We start from the raw sequence: 12,605 nt of genomic DNA, 5'->3' as shown, positions 1-12,605 counted from the left end.
GTTTTGAGGAGTACTAGTGAGGCATTTTGTAGAATGTCCTTCAATGGGGATTTACTTTATGTTTTTCTCATGATTAGATGGGGTTATAGTTTTTTGGAAGGAAGATCATAGATGTGAAGTACCATTCTTATGACATCATATTGAGGGTACATGCTGCCATCATGACTTACTGTGGTGTTGACCACAGTCATCTTGTTGAGGTAGTGTTTGTGTTTCTTCACACTGAAGTTATTCTTGCTTCTCCTTTCCACACTGTCCTCTTTAGAAAGGAAGTCACTACGGGCAGCACTCACACTTAAGGAGTAGGGAGTAGGGAGTTATGCTTCACGTCCTTGAGGATAGAATATGTATATAAATTACTTGGAATCCCCACAGGAGTTTTGTCTCTTCTCCCTCATTGATTTATTTATCATCAGTGATTTTTTTTTTTTTTTACAGTTACCATGAATCATGTACTCAGTAAACAGATATTGAATGCCTGCTATATGCAAGGCATTAATCACACATTTTTTAAAGATTTATTTATTTAAGAGTGAGAGCATGTGTGTGTGCCCGAGTGTGTGTGGGGGGAGTGGAGAGAGAGGGAGAAGAAAAGAATCTCAAGCAGACTCCCTGCTGAGCACAGAGCCCCATGAGGGGATCGACCCCATGACCCTGAGATTATGACCTGAGTCAAAATCAAGAGTCGATTGCTTAACCAACTGAGCCACCCAGGCACCTCTAATACATTTTTACTGAACAATATTTATTTTGGTCTTCTCAGAAACAGCTGCTTAGAAATGGAGAAATCTGATTTCCTGCCTTGCCTCTGACATTACCTTGCTAGGAGGCTTCATGTAAGTAATTTCACAACTAAGCCTCAGTGTCTTCTTTTAGAAAATTAAATGGTTGAAAGAGATTAATTCTAACATTTTTTCCAGGTTTAAAATTGTAGGATTATATAATATATTCATAGAAACAGGCTTCAAATTGTCTGCAAAAGGGAATTATTAATATCTGCAGTGGGCTGGTCCAACTCAAATGAAATCTGTGTGTAAAATCTTCCTTGTCACTTGCCTCAGCGAATGTATCTTTTGTCTGGTATGTTATTTTCTTATGGCTCAGTTAAAATATATATGCACAATGAAAGTATCAAGTAGATGAAGTTAACTTGTTAGTAGTGTATTTTATGACCAAGAAGAAAATGCCAGAGCATTAGCAAATGACTGATTTATGGATTTAATAGAAACCACTACCTATGGAAAAAGCAACATGGAATAAAAACAAAGTGAAGGAGTTTGGAATTTCTTCTAATTCCAGATTGGGGTGGTATAGCCAAGGAAAAGCTCATGTGGACTCTTCCTCCCTATTATCTCTGTTGGGAATAAGAAATACAAGAAAAAGTAAGAAGAGCTGATGAAACCTGAGGATAAGAAGCACTGTTTAGGTTTGAGAGAAAAATATAAATATAAACATTCATTACGGCTTACAGTGTTCCTCTTTGGCTTTGGAGGAGGCTCTAGGAGGAGGTCTCAGTATAGAGTGCCAGTTGGCTCTTGGCTTCATTTTAGGGAAAAGGGGAAGTAACTTTTTTCTACTCCTGCGCTTTGCGAACTTAATCAGGCTTTTTAGGGCAGCTGGAGCCTCTCTTCTCATTGATGAATGTCTTTTAATGCATTTCTTGCAAATGCTATTATGGATGTTCTTTCCAGTATTTTCTGGGAAGATTCATTCTTATAAAAAGTCAATAGTTGTCAAGGTAAATGGTAGTTTTTTTTCTTTTTTTTTTTAAGATTTTATCTATCTACTTCAGAGAGAGAGATAGAGAACAAGCATGAGCAGGGGGAAGGACAGAGGGAGAAGCAGACTCCCCACTCAGCAGGACTCGATCTCAGGATCACAGGACCCCAGGATCATGACCGGAGCCGAAGGCAGATGCTTAACTGACCAAGCTACCCAGGCGCCCCATGGTAAATGGTAGTTTAATATAAAGACCGGAAGCCACCAGGCCAGGCCTTGCCCCATGCTCCCTCCCTATTGCCAGTTGTACCACTTTGGGCATGTCAGTACTGTCCTCAGGCTACAGCTCCTCCTGCTGCAATATAAGGAACATTTTACGTGACTATTCCCGAATTACATAGATGGCCTCTTGAGGTCTCTTCCAAGCCTGTTATTTCCTGGAGTGGCAGATCCAAAGCTGTTCAGGTCAGCACTGAGATAATGCACTCGGTGTCAAGTTTGCAGAGTGCCTAAGACATGCAAAGTGCTGTACTAAGCATTATGGAGGAGAGGTAAGTAAACTAGAGTCCTCAGGAACTTAACAGTTTTGTGAGGGAAACAGACATTCAAAACAAGTATAATTCAAAACAGCCTAGACAAAGCCTGCAGCGGGAGGATTCTCATCTCTCCCCTGCAGACTGGGTATTCCTGTGCCTGGAAGGAGGGACGGATAGAAGTGGGGAAGGGGGAGGAGGAGATATTGAAAGGAGCATTGAGTGTAGCAGATTTTTCTATTTGGCAATAGTTGTGGGGACACAGAAAGGTGAACCCAACTCCTTGACATGAGCATAGGCCTTTTCCAGCTTTGTTTTCTCTGTCCTGTGGCCTTGAGGCTCAGAGCCAGCAGCTGCAGGAGGAAGACTGAAGAGAAGGGGCTGCCACCATCAGACCCGGGAAAGTCCCTGGTGTGTCTGTCTGTGTCAGGAGCGTGTCAGTGTGTCTCAGATAAAGTTGGCAAATGGGTAAGGGCCCCAGGATGGGCCTGTGAAGAAGGGGCCTTCTGTGCCCACAAGGAGTAAATGGGCCCAAGAGTTTGCGTGGGAGGGGTAGGTGTGAATGATTGAGAGAGACCTGCTGTGGGATAAGGGCTCTGAGGCAGGGCACTTGGTCTCTCTAGGTGACTCTAGGTGACTGGGTGAGGGGAAGGGGCAGGCATCAGGCTCAGGGCTAAGTGATTTACAGGACAGCTAATTCATTTAATCTGCATGAGATTGGTGTTAATATTCCCATTGTACTGATGTAAAAACCAGAGGTTCTGAGGCCTTAAATAATTTACTGCAGTTCTCAGAGGTAATGACAAAGCCAGGATTAAAAGCAGGACGTGTCTAAATCCATAACCCATGATTTTTCTGTTGCCTGTGTTGCCTCCTGTGATGACCTATTCTATATTATCTGAGTGATGCTTAAACAGCCCTCTCAACCCTGGAATGGAGAGGCCACTGGGGTACCTTCCATCTATCTACCTGATGTGCGGTAGCAATTCCATTATGGGACATCCATTTTTTTTTTTAAGGTTAAGAAGAATGATCTCTCTTCAGCCTGTCTCCTGAAGGAATGCCACGTCACTATAATTACTCACTTCATTGAATATCAGCCATCTCCTCCCACTCCTGCTCCCTCCTGTTAAAGAGTTCTTTAGCTTTTTTTTTTTTTTTTAAGATTTTCTTTATTTATTTATTCATGAGAGACACAGACAGGAGAGACACAGGCAGAGGGAGAAGCAGGCTCCCTGTGGGGAGCCCGATGTGGGACTTGATCCTGGGACTCTGGAATCACTCCCTGAGCTAAAGGCAGATGCTCAACCACTGAGCCACCCAGGTGTCCCCTACTCCTGCCCTTAACCAATGTCAAGAACTATGATGATTGGAGGTTTTACCCTCCCTCCAAGTTAATGTTAGCTTGTTAGGGTTTTGTGGAAAATGGCAGAAGACATGAAGCTCCAGGGTCAGAGACGAAGGACTGTCTTAAACATGGCACAGTAAACAGCAGGAGTACCACCATGTCTGTCCGTTCCCTTGTCCCCTAGTCCCACAGGGGGCAGTATGGAGGGTCTTGATGGATGCCACGGGGGCAGTAGGTTTGAATCATAGCTGGGGAATACCGAGCTTGAGGAACCCACCATTTTATAGCAAGCAGGAAGCAAGACGACTTTTTTTTTTTTTTTTTTTTTTAATGTGGATGGAGACATCACCTCACCCCCAAGGTTGCCATGAGCAAATATGATTCTGAGAATGATCTGAGTAAAGAGTAATCAGGGTTTGCATTTTTGGCATTCTCAGGAGTGTGAGAGACCCTCTGAATCCTGCCTCCTAATAAGTAACCCCTTGGTCCTATACTGTCTTGACTTTAGGCAAATTTTCACTTATGTCTGCTACTACATTGCCTATTCTGACTTACAGATGCTAGAGTCAAATTCATTAATTTTGTTTCATATAGCATTTCATTAAAGGAATGGTGAACTGGACTCTAATACTTGCAGTATTCACCTCAACCATGCTCCCCAGAACTCAACCAACTGCAAATAAGTCCTAGGGGGACAGGTGGATTTTTTTTTTTCCTTATAACCAGTATATAGTCTAAGACCACTCTGTTATCCATTACAATTTGTGCGTGGGAGTTTAGAGTGACCTACTGATCTTTATTATCGTTTTTTAAATTTTTATTTATTTATTTATTTTTATTCTTTTTTAAGTTGCATTTTATTGGAGTTCAAATTGCCAACATATAGCATAACACCCAGTGCTCATCCCATCAAGTGCCCCCCTCAGTGCCCGTCACCCAGTCACCCCCACCCCCCGCCCACCTCCCTTTCCACCACTCTGCCAGCCTTTTTAGCAGAGGGGTCTGATTGGGTTTCTTTTTTTTTTTATAAATTTATTTTTTATTGGTGTTCAATTTGCCAATATATAGAATAACACCCAGTGCTCATCCTGTCAAGTGCCCACCTCAGTGCCCATCACCCAGTCTTAATATCATTGACAGTAGTTACAAATGGCAATAGATGGGCCAAGAAGTAAGCCGTATTATCAGCGAAGGGGTATTCTGTGATGTCAGGCCAAATAGAATAGCTTAGGACCAATCATGTCCACATGAGTCTTTCTATTTTTATAGCCATGGATGGAAATGATAAATCCAGCAATGTATTAGATTGCCAACTGTAGCTGCTGCTTTACTCAGATGGGCCATTTGATTATTTTATTAGGCTATGGTGCTGGATATAGGCAACTAAAAGAGCATTAATTATACTTCCCCTCCATGTCTACCCCTATGACTTAACAAAACCCATATAATGGTGACCTAAATCAAATTTAGCAAAAAATCCCAAACTAGAGTGACAAACGTTCTTTTGTATGTGAGAGAGTATGCCACAGGATATCCCTCCACTGGGAATAGGGGTCCAAGGTGTTCCCTTGGGGACTGTTACTTTCCCTCTATGGTTATAAAGTCAGTGTTTTCCATACCAGTAGCTATAATGACACTTCCCTCTCCCTTTACCCAGTCATTCCCTAATTGAACCCAGACTTTTTGTCTGGAAAAATCAGGTAGAAGTGGGACAAGAGCATTCTTTAAAAATTTATAGAGACCAATTGTGTCCTCCTCCTGGCCTATGTGGGAACTCATTGTACCCAAACAGGTGGTCATTGTCTTCATGATCTGAGACTGTTGGAATTCAGTGATAGAATCTAGGTAGCTGAACCAGATTTAAGTTTGGATGTGGTAGGTCCCCTTTTGGCTGCATTGCCACTCAGAGAATATACCAAACAGGCTGGCCTGCGGTTGCTATTAGGGGAGAAAGACATGTCATGCTCAGAAATTATTAGGGTGGAATGTTGGATTTTCAAAATAGGTATATATAACCCCTTTCTTCCTGATCACTACCCTGGATAAACCCTTTTTGGGGATTGCTGCATTCAGTAGCCAAACTACCTTACTTGTGGACCACGAAGTATAAAAAAATTTTTCTTCTTTTTCGTATATTTTTTGTTGGAGTTCAATTTGCCATAGTATAACACCCAGTGCTCATCCTGCCAAGTGCCCCCCTCAGTGCCCAGCACCCAGTCACTCCATCCCCCCACCCACCTCCCCTTCTGCAACGCATTGTTCATTTCCCAGAGTTAGGAGTCTTTCATGTTCTGTCACCCTCTCTGATTTTTCTCACTCATTTTCTCTCCTTTCTCCTATAATCCCTTTCACTATTTTTTATATTCCCTGTATGAGTGAAACCATGTAATGTTTGTCCTTCTCCAATTGACTTATTTCACTCAGCATAATACCCTCCAGTTCCATCCACGTTGAAGCAAATGGTGGGTATTTGTCAATTCTAATGGCTGAGTAATATTCCACTGTATACATAGACCACATCTTCTTTATCCATTCATCTTTCGATGGACACTGAAGCTCCTTCCACAGTTTGGCTATTGTGGACATTGCTGCTATAAACATTGGGGAGCAGGTGTCTTGGTTTTTCACTGCATCTGTATCTTTGGGGCAAATCCCCAGTAGTGCAATTGCTGGGTTGTAGGACAGATCTATTTTTAACTCTTTGAGGAACCTCCGCACAGTTTTCCAGAGTGACTGCACCAGTTCACATTGCCACCAACATTGCAAGAGGGTTCCCCCTTCTCCACATCCTCTTCAACATTTGTTGTTTCCTGTCTTGTTAATTTTGACCATTCTCACTGGTGTGAGGTGGTGTCTCATTGTGGTTTTGATTTGTATTTCCCTGATGGCAAGCGATGTGGAGCATTTTATCATGTGCTTGTTGGCCGTGTGTATGTCTTCTTTAGTGAAGTTTCTGTTCATGTCTTTTGCCCATTTCATGATTGGGTTGTTTGTTTCTTTGCTGTTGAGTTTAATAAGTTCTTTATAGATCTTGGATACTAGCCCTTTATCTGATAGGTCATTTGCAAATGTCTTCTCCCATTCTGTAGGTTGTCTTTTAGTTTTGTTGATTGTTTCTTTTGCTGTGCAGAAGCATTTTATCTTGATAAGTCCCAATAGTTCATTTTTGCTTTTGTTTCCCTTGCCTTCATGGATGTATCTTGCAAGAAGTTACTGTGGCCAAGTTCAAAAAGGGTGTTGCCTGTGTTCTCCTCTAGCATTTTGATGGATTCTTGTCTCACATTTAGATCTTTCATCCATTTTGAGTTTATCTTTGTGTATGGTGTAAGAGAATGGTCTAGTTTAATTCTTCTGCACATGGCTGTTCAATTTTCCCAGCACCATTTATTGAAGAGACTGTCCTTTTCTCAGTGGATAGTCTTTCCTGCTTTGTCGAATATTAGTTGACCATAGAGTTGAGGGCCCATTTCTGGGTTCTCTATTCTGTTCCATTGATCTATGTGTCCGTTTTTGTGCCAGTACCACACTGTCTTGATGATCACAGCTTTGTACTACAACTTGAAATCTGGTATTGTGATGCCTCCGCCTCTGGTCTTCTTTTTCAATATTCCCCTGGATGTTCGGGGTCTTTTCTGATTCCACACAAATCTTAAGATTATTTGTTCTAACTCTCTGAAGAAAGTCCATGGTATTTTGATAGGGATTGCATTGAATGTGTAAATTGCCCTGGGTAGCATAGACATTTTCACAATAGTAATTCTTCCAGTCCATGAGCATGGAATATTTTTCCATCTCTTTGTGTCTTCCTTAATTTTTTTCAGAAGTGTTCTGTAGTTTTTAGGGTATAGATCCTTTACCTCTTTGGTTAGGTTTATTCCTAGGTATCTTAAGCTTTTGGGTGCAATTGTAAATGGGATTGACTCCTTAATTTCTCTTTCTTCAGTCTCATTGTTATTGTACAGAAATGCCACTGATTTCTGGGCATTGATTTTGTATCCTGCCACACTGCCAAATTGCTGTATAAGTTCTAGCAATGTTGGGGTGGAGTCTTTTGGGTTTTCTATGTACAGTATCATGTTATCTGTGAAGAGGGAGAGTTTGACTTCTTTGCCAATTTGAATATCTTTTCTTTCTTTCTGTTGTCTGGTTGGTGAGGCTAAGACTTCTAGTACTATGTGGAATAGCAGTGGTGAGAGTGGACATCCCTGTCGTGTTTCTGATCTTAGGGGAAAGCCTCTCAGTTTTTTCCCATTGATAATGATATTTACTGTGGGCTTTTTGTAGACAGCTTTTAAGATGCTGAGGAATATTCCCTCTATCCCTACACTCTGAAGAGTTTTGATCAGGGATGGATGCTGTATTTTGCCAAATGCTTTCTCTGCATCTATTGAGAGGATCATATGGTTCTTGTTCTTTCTCTTGTTTATGTGATCTATCATGTTGATTGTTTTACGAGTGCTGAACTGACCTTGCATCCCAGGGATAAACCCCACTTGGTCATGGTGAATATAATCTTCTAAATGTACTGTTGGCTCCTATTGGCTAGGATCTTGTTGAGAATTTTTGCATCTGTGTTATCAGGGATACTGGTCTATAATTCTCCTTTATGGTGGGGTCTTTGTCTGGTTTTAGAATTAGGTGATGCTGGCCTCATGAAACGAGTTTGGAAGTATCCTGTCCCTTTCTATCTTTTGGAACAGCTTTAGTAGAATAGGTATTGTTTCTTCTTAAACATTTGATAGAATTCTCCTAGAAAGACATCTGGCCCTGGACTTTTGTGTCTTGGGGTTTTTTTGATGACTGCTTCAATTTTCTCCCTGGTTATTGGCCTGTTCAGGTTTTCTATTTCTTCCTGTTCCAATTTTGGTAATTTTTGCATCCATTTCTTCTAGATTGCCTAATTTATTGGCATATAGCTGCTCATAATTTGTTTTTAAAATCGTTTGTATTTCCTTGGTATTGGTTGTGATCTCTCCTCTTTCATTCATGATTTTATTAATTTGAGTCTTTTTTCTTTTTAATAAGGCTGGCTAATGGTTTATCTATCTTATTAATTCTTTCAAAGAACCAATGTCTGGTTTTGTTGATCTGTTTTACAGTTCTTCTGGTCTCTATTTCATTGAGTTCTGCTTGAATCTTTATTATCTCTCCTCTTCTGCTTGGTGTAGATTTTATTTGCTGTTCTTTCTCCAGTTCCTTCAGGTGCGATGTTACCTTACATATTTGAATTTTTTCCAGTTTTTTGAGGGATGCTTGTATTGCAATGTATTTCCCTCTTAGGACTGCTTTTGCTGTGTCCCAAAGATTTTGAATGGTTGTATCTTCATTTTCATTAGTTTCCATGAATCTTTTTAATTCTTCTCTAATTTCCTAGTTGACCCATTCATCTTTTAGTAGGATGCTCTTTAACCTCCACATGTTTGAGTTTCTTACAAATTTCTTCCTGTGATTGAGTTCTAGTTTCAAAGCATTATGATCTGAAAACATGCAGGGGACAATCCCAATCTTTTGATATCAATTGAGACCTGATTTGTGACCCAGTATGTGGTCTATTCTGGAGAAAGTTCCATGTGCACTTGAGAAGAATGTGTATTCAGTTGTGTTCAGATGAAAAGTTCTGTATATATCTGTGAAATCCATCTGGTCCAGTGAATCATTTAAATCCCTTGTTTCTTTGGTGATGTTGTGTTTATAGTCTGTCATTTGCAGGACGGTGCCATGTTGAAGTCTCCTACAATTAGTGTATTGTTATCTAAATATCTCTTTACTTTGGTTATTAATTGATTGATATACTTGGCAGCTCCCACATTAGGGGCATAAATATTCATGATTGTTAGGTCTTCTTGTTGGATAGACCCTTTAAGTATGAAATAATGTCCCTGTTTATCTCTTACTACAGTCTTTGGGATAAACTTTAACTAATCAGATATGAGGATTGCTATCCCGGCTTTCTTTTGAGGACCATTTGAATGGCAAATGGTTCTCCAACCTTTCATTTTCAGGTTGGATGTGTCCTTAGGTATAAAATGAGTCTCTTCTAGACAGCAAATAGATGGGTCTTGCCTTTTTATACAGTCTGAAACCCTGCATCTTTTGATGGGATCTTTTAGCCCACTCATGTTCAGAGTAACTATTGAAAGATATGAATTTAGTGTCATCATAATACCTATTCAGTCCCTGTTTTTGTGGATTATTTCTTTGAGCTTCCTCTTTTATTAAGGTCCCCCTTAATATTTCTTTTTTTTCCCCTTAATATTTCTTGAGAGCTGCTTTGGTGGTCATGTATTCTTTCAGTTTCTGCTTATCTTGGAAGCTCTTTATCTCTCCTTCTATTCTGAATGAGAGCCTTGCTGGATATAGTATTCTTGGATGCATCTTCTTCTCATTTAGGATCCTGAATATATCCTGCCAGCCCTTTCTGGCCTGCCAGGTCTCTGTGGAGAGGTCTGCTGTTAATCTAATATTTCTCCCCATATAAGTTAAGAATCTCTTCTCTTTCTGCTTTAAGGATTTTCTCTTTATCTTTGGAATTTTAAAGTTTCACTATTAAATGTTGAGGTGTTGAACGGTTTATTGATTCGGGGGGGGGGGACCTCTCTGTCTCCTGGATCTGAATGCCTGTTTCCCTCCCCAAATTAGGGAAGTTCTCAGCTATGATTTGTCCAAATATGCTTTCTGGCCTTCTGTCCCTCTTGGCATTTTCTGGAACCCCAATTATATGTAGATTCTTCCTTCTGAGGCTATCGTTTATTTCCCTTAATGTTTCCTCATAGTCTTTTGTTTTTCTCTTTTTCCCTCAGCTTCCTTTCTTGCCATCAACTTGTCTTCTATGTTATTCACTCTTTCTTCTACCTCATTAACCCTTGTCATTAGGACTTCCAGTTTGGATTGCATCTCATTTAATTGATTTTTAATTTTGGCCGGATTAGATCTAAATTCTGCAGTCATGAAGTCTCTTGAATCCTTTGTGCTTTTTCCCAGAGCCACTAGTAGCTTTACAATTGTGCTTCTGAATTGGCTTTCTGACATCAAATTGTAATCCATATTCTGTAACTCTGTTACAGAGAATACTGTAGAGAATACTGAAGAGAATACTGTTCTGATTCTTTCTTTTGTGGTGAGTTCTTCCTTCTAGTCATTTTTCTCAGTGCAGAGTGGCTGTATGAGCAGGCTGAGACAAGAATATCAAGCACGACCTAAGTAAATTTCATCCTAGATGATTCTGACAAGGTCAGAGGCCAGAAAATAAAAACAAAGATCAGAACGAAATAAAACAAAAGGAACAAAATAAAACAAAAGGACCTCTAAAGTGAAAAACAAATTTTAAAATAAAATAATAAAAAATAAAAGGCCAGGAATCCCAGAGAAGAAGAAAAAAAAGAAAAAAGAAAAAAAAAATAGAAGAAAAAAAGGGGTGGGGGAATGGGAGATGGTGGTGGTGATGAAGTTGTAGTGGATGGAGAATGTAGTCTACCTGAGGGGTCCTAGAGGGTGATCCTCTTAGTTCTGAGTGTATTAAGTTCTATATGTTAGAAGATGCTCAGTCCCAAATTTATATAAACCAGAAATACTTGTAGAGAGCCCCACTATTGACCACCAAAACATAAATGAGATAAAAGAGGGGGGCAGAATGGGAATGAAGAGAGAATATAATCTCACAGAATGAATCAGCATGGTGTACCACTTGGTTCTGGGTGCATACTGGTCATGTTCTAGAGGGTATTAACTTCTGCCATTGTTGAACAAAATGAGGCAGCGAAAACAAAACAAAGCAAAACAACAACAACAAAAAACATCTCATATATCTCCCAAAATTAAATTGAGTATATTGAAGGGAATCTAGAAGTGGAAAATATATCTAGGACCTGCAATTGTAGAAATATGAAAGTCAAAAAGGAAGAAACTTAAAAATGAAGAGGTGGTAAAATATTGTAGTTAAGGTAGGAAAAGAGAAAAAAATATTGGAAATTTTTAGTCTGATATAAAAACGAGTTGTACTGGAAAAAAAATAAAGGAGGGATACCCTCTAGTTCTATATACTATAAATCCCTCGACTTCCCCTGGAGCTTTCCAGCGCTTGCTCGGCCAAGAACTTACTCTTCCCCTGTCCTTCCAGCTGGTCTTCTGGGGGGAGGGGCCTGCTGTGCTGACTCTCAGGTGTGTGCACCTGGGGGAGCTGCTCCGCCCCCTGCCAGGTGCACGGCCCAGTGGGAGCTGTTTATCCCGTGAGGCCCCTGTCCCCTGGCAGCCCCGCCCCTCCCAAGGCACACGGTGACACCAGGAGGAACAACCACAGTGGCAGCGGCCGGCTCTCCAGCCCTGGAGTCAGCTCCCGCAGTAACTACTGCAGCTCCCAGTCCGCAGGGGCCCGGATGCTTCGGGGGCGGGGGGGCGCTGACTTGCACAGCTTGGGGACAGCTTGGGCAGGAGTGTCCTTGCTGTCCTGTGCCCTCCTGGCCTCTGCCTGTCCCGGGGTGAGCCCAGGTCCGGGCCCTGCGCTGCTGGAATTGTGCTCCTGGCCGCGGCTCCTGAAGGCAGCAGGTGCAGCCCCCTCCGCGTGGAGCTGCGACCTGAGCTGCTTCTGAGGCCCCACCAGGTGTGCGCTCCAGCCCTTTACCGCGCTTGCCCGCGGTGTGTGGCGCGCTCTCCCCCGGGGCACACCTCCTCTGTTAGTGACCCCGGGAACCTGGGGGCTCCACTGCTGCTCCTGCGATTCTGCCCAATTTACCTGCTAAGCACTTTTCCTCTCGAGAAGAATCTGGTGCGGATTTTTAAAGTTACCGCTTCTCCTGGGCTGGGCTTTCCTGTCCTGGAGGCTTTCGCCGGGGCCTTAGCCTGACTCCTTGCAGGGCCCCTCCCCTACTTGATTCTTTTTTATTTTATTTTTTCCCCACCTTTCTACCTTGTTAGAAACGAAAACTCTTCTCTCTGTAGCGTTCTGGCTGTTCTGTCTTTAAATCTCAGGTCGAATTCGTAGGTGTTCAGGATGATTTGAAGGTTATCTA

General features: G+C 41.6%; 1 non-coding gene across 1 annotated transcript; it reads left to right on the top strand.

Moving 5' to 3' along the window:
• The first annotated feature begins 12,084 nt into the window (after positions 1–12,084).
• MIR8873B (microRNA mir-8873b) lies at positions 12,085–12,229 on the top strand. Its single transcript, NR_128853.1, is given in 1 exon segment — positions 12,085–12,229. It is a non-coding gene; the product is annotated as a microRNA mir-8873b (primary transcript).
• The last annotated feature ends 376 nt before the right edge of the window (positions 12,230–12,605 follow it).

Source organism: Canis lupus, chromosome 1 (genome assembly GCF_011100685.1).
Source record: "Canis lupus familiaris isolate Mischka breed German Shepherd chromosome 1, alternate assembly UU_Cfam_GSD_1.0, whole genome shotgun sequence".
Lineage (NCBI taxonomy): Eukaryota > Metazoa > Chordata > Mammalia > Carnivora > Canidae > Canis > Canis lupus.
The sequence above is the reverse complement of the archived record's forward strand: the minus strand, read 5'-3'. Positions and strand labels throughout refer to the sequence as shown.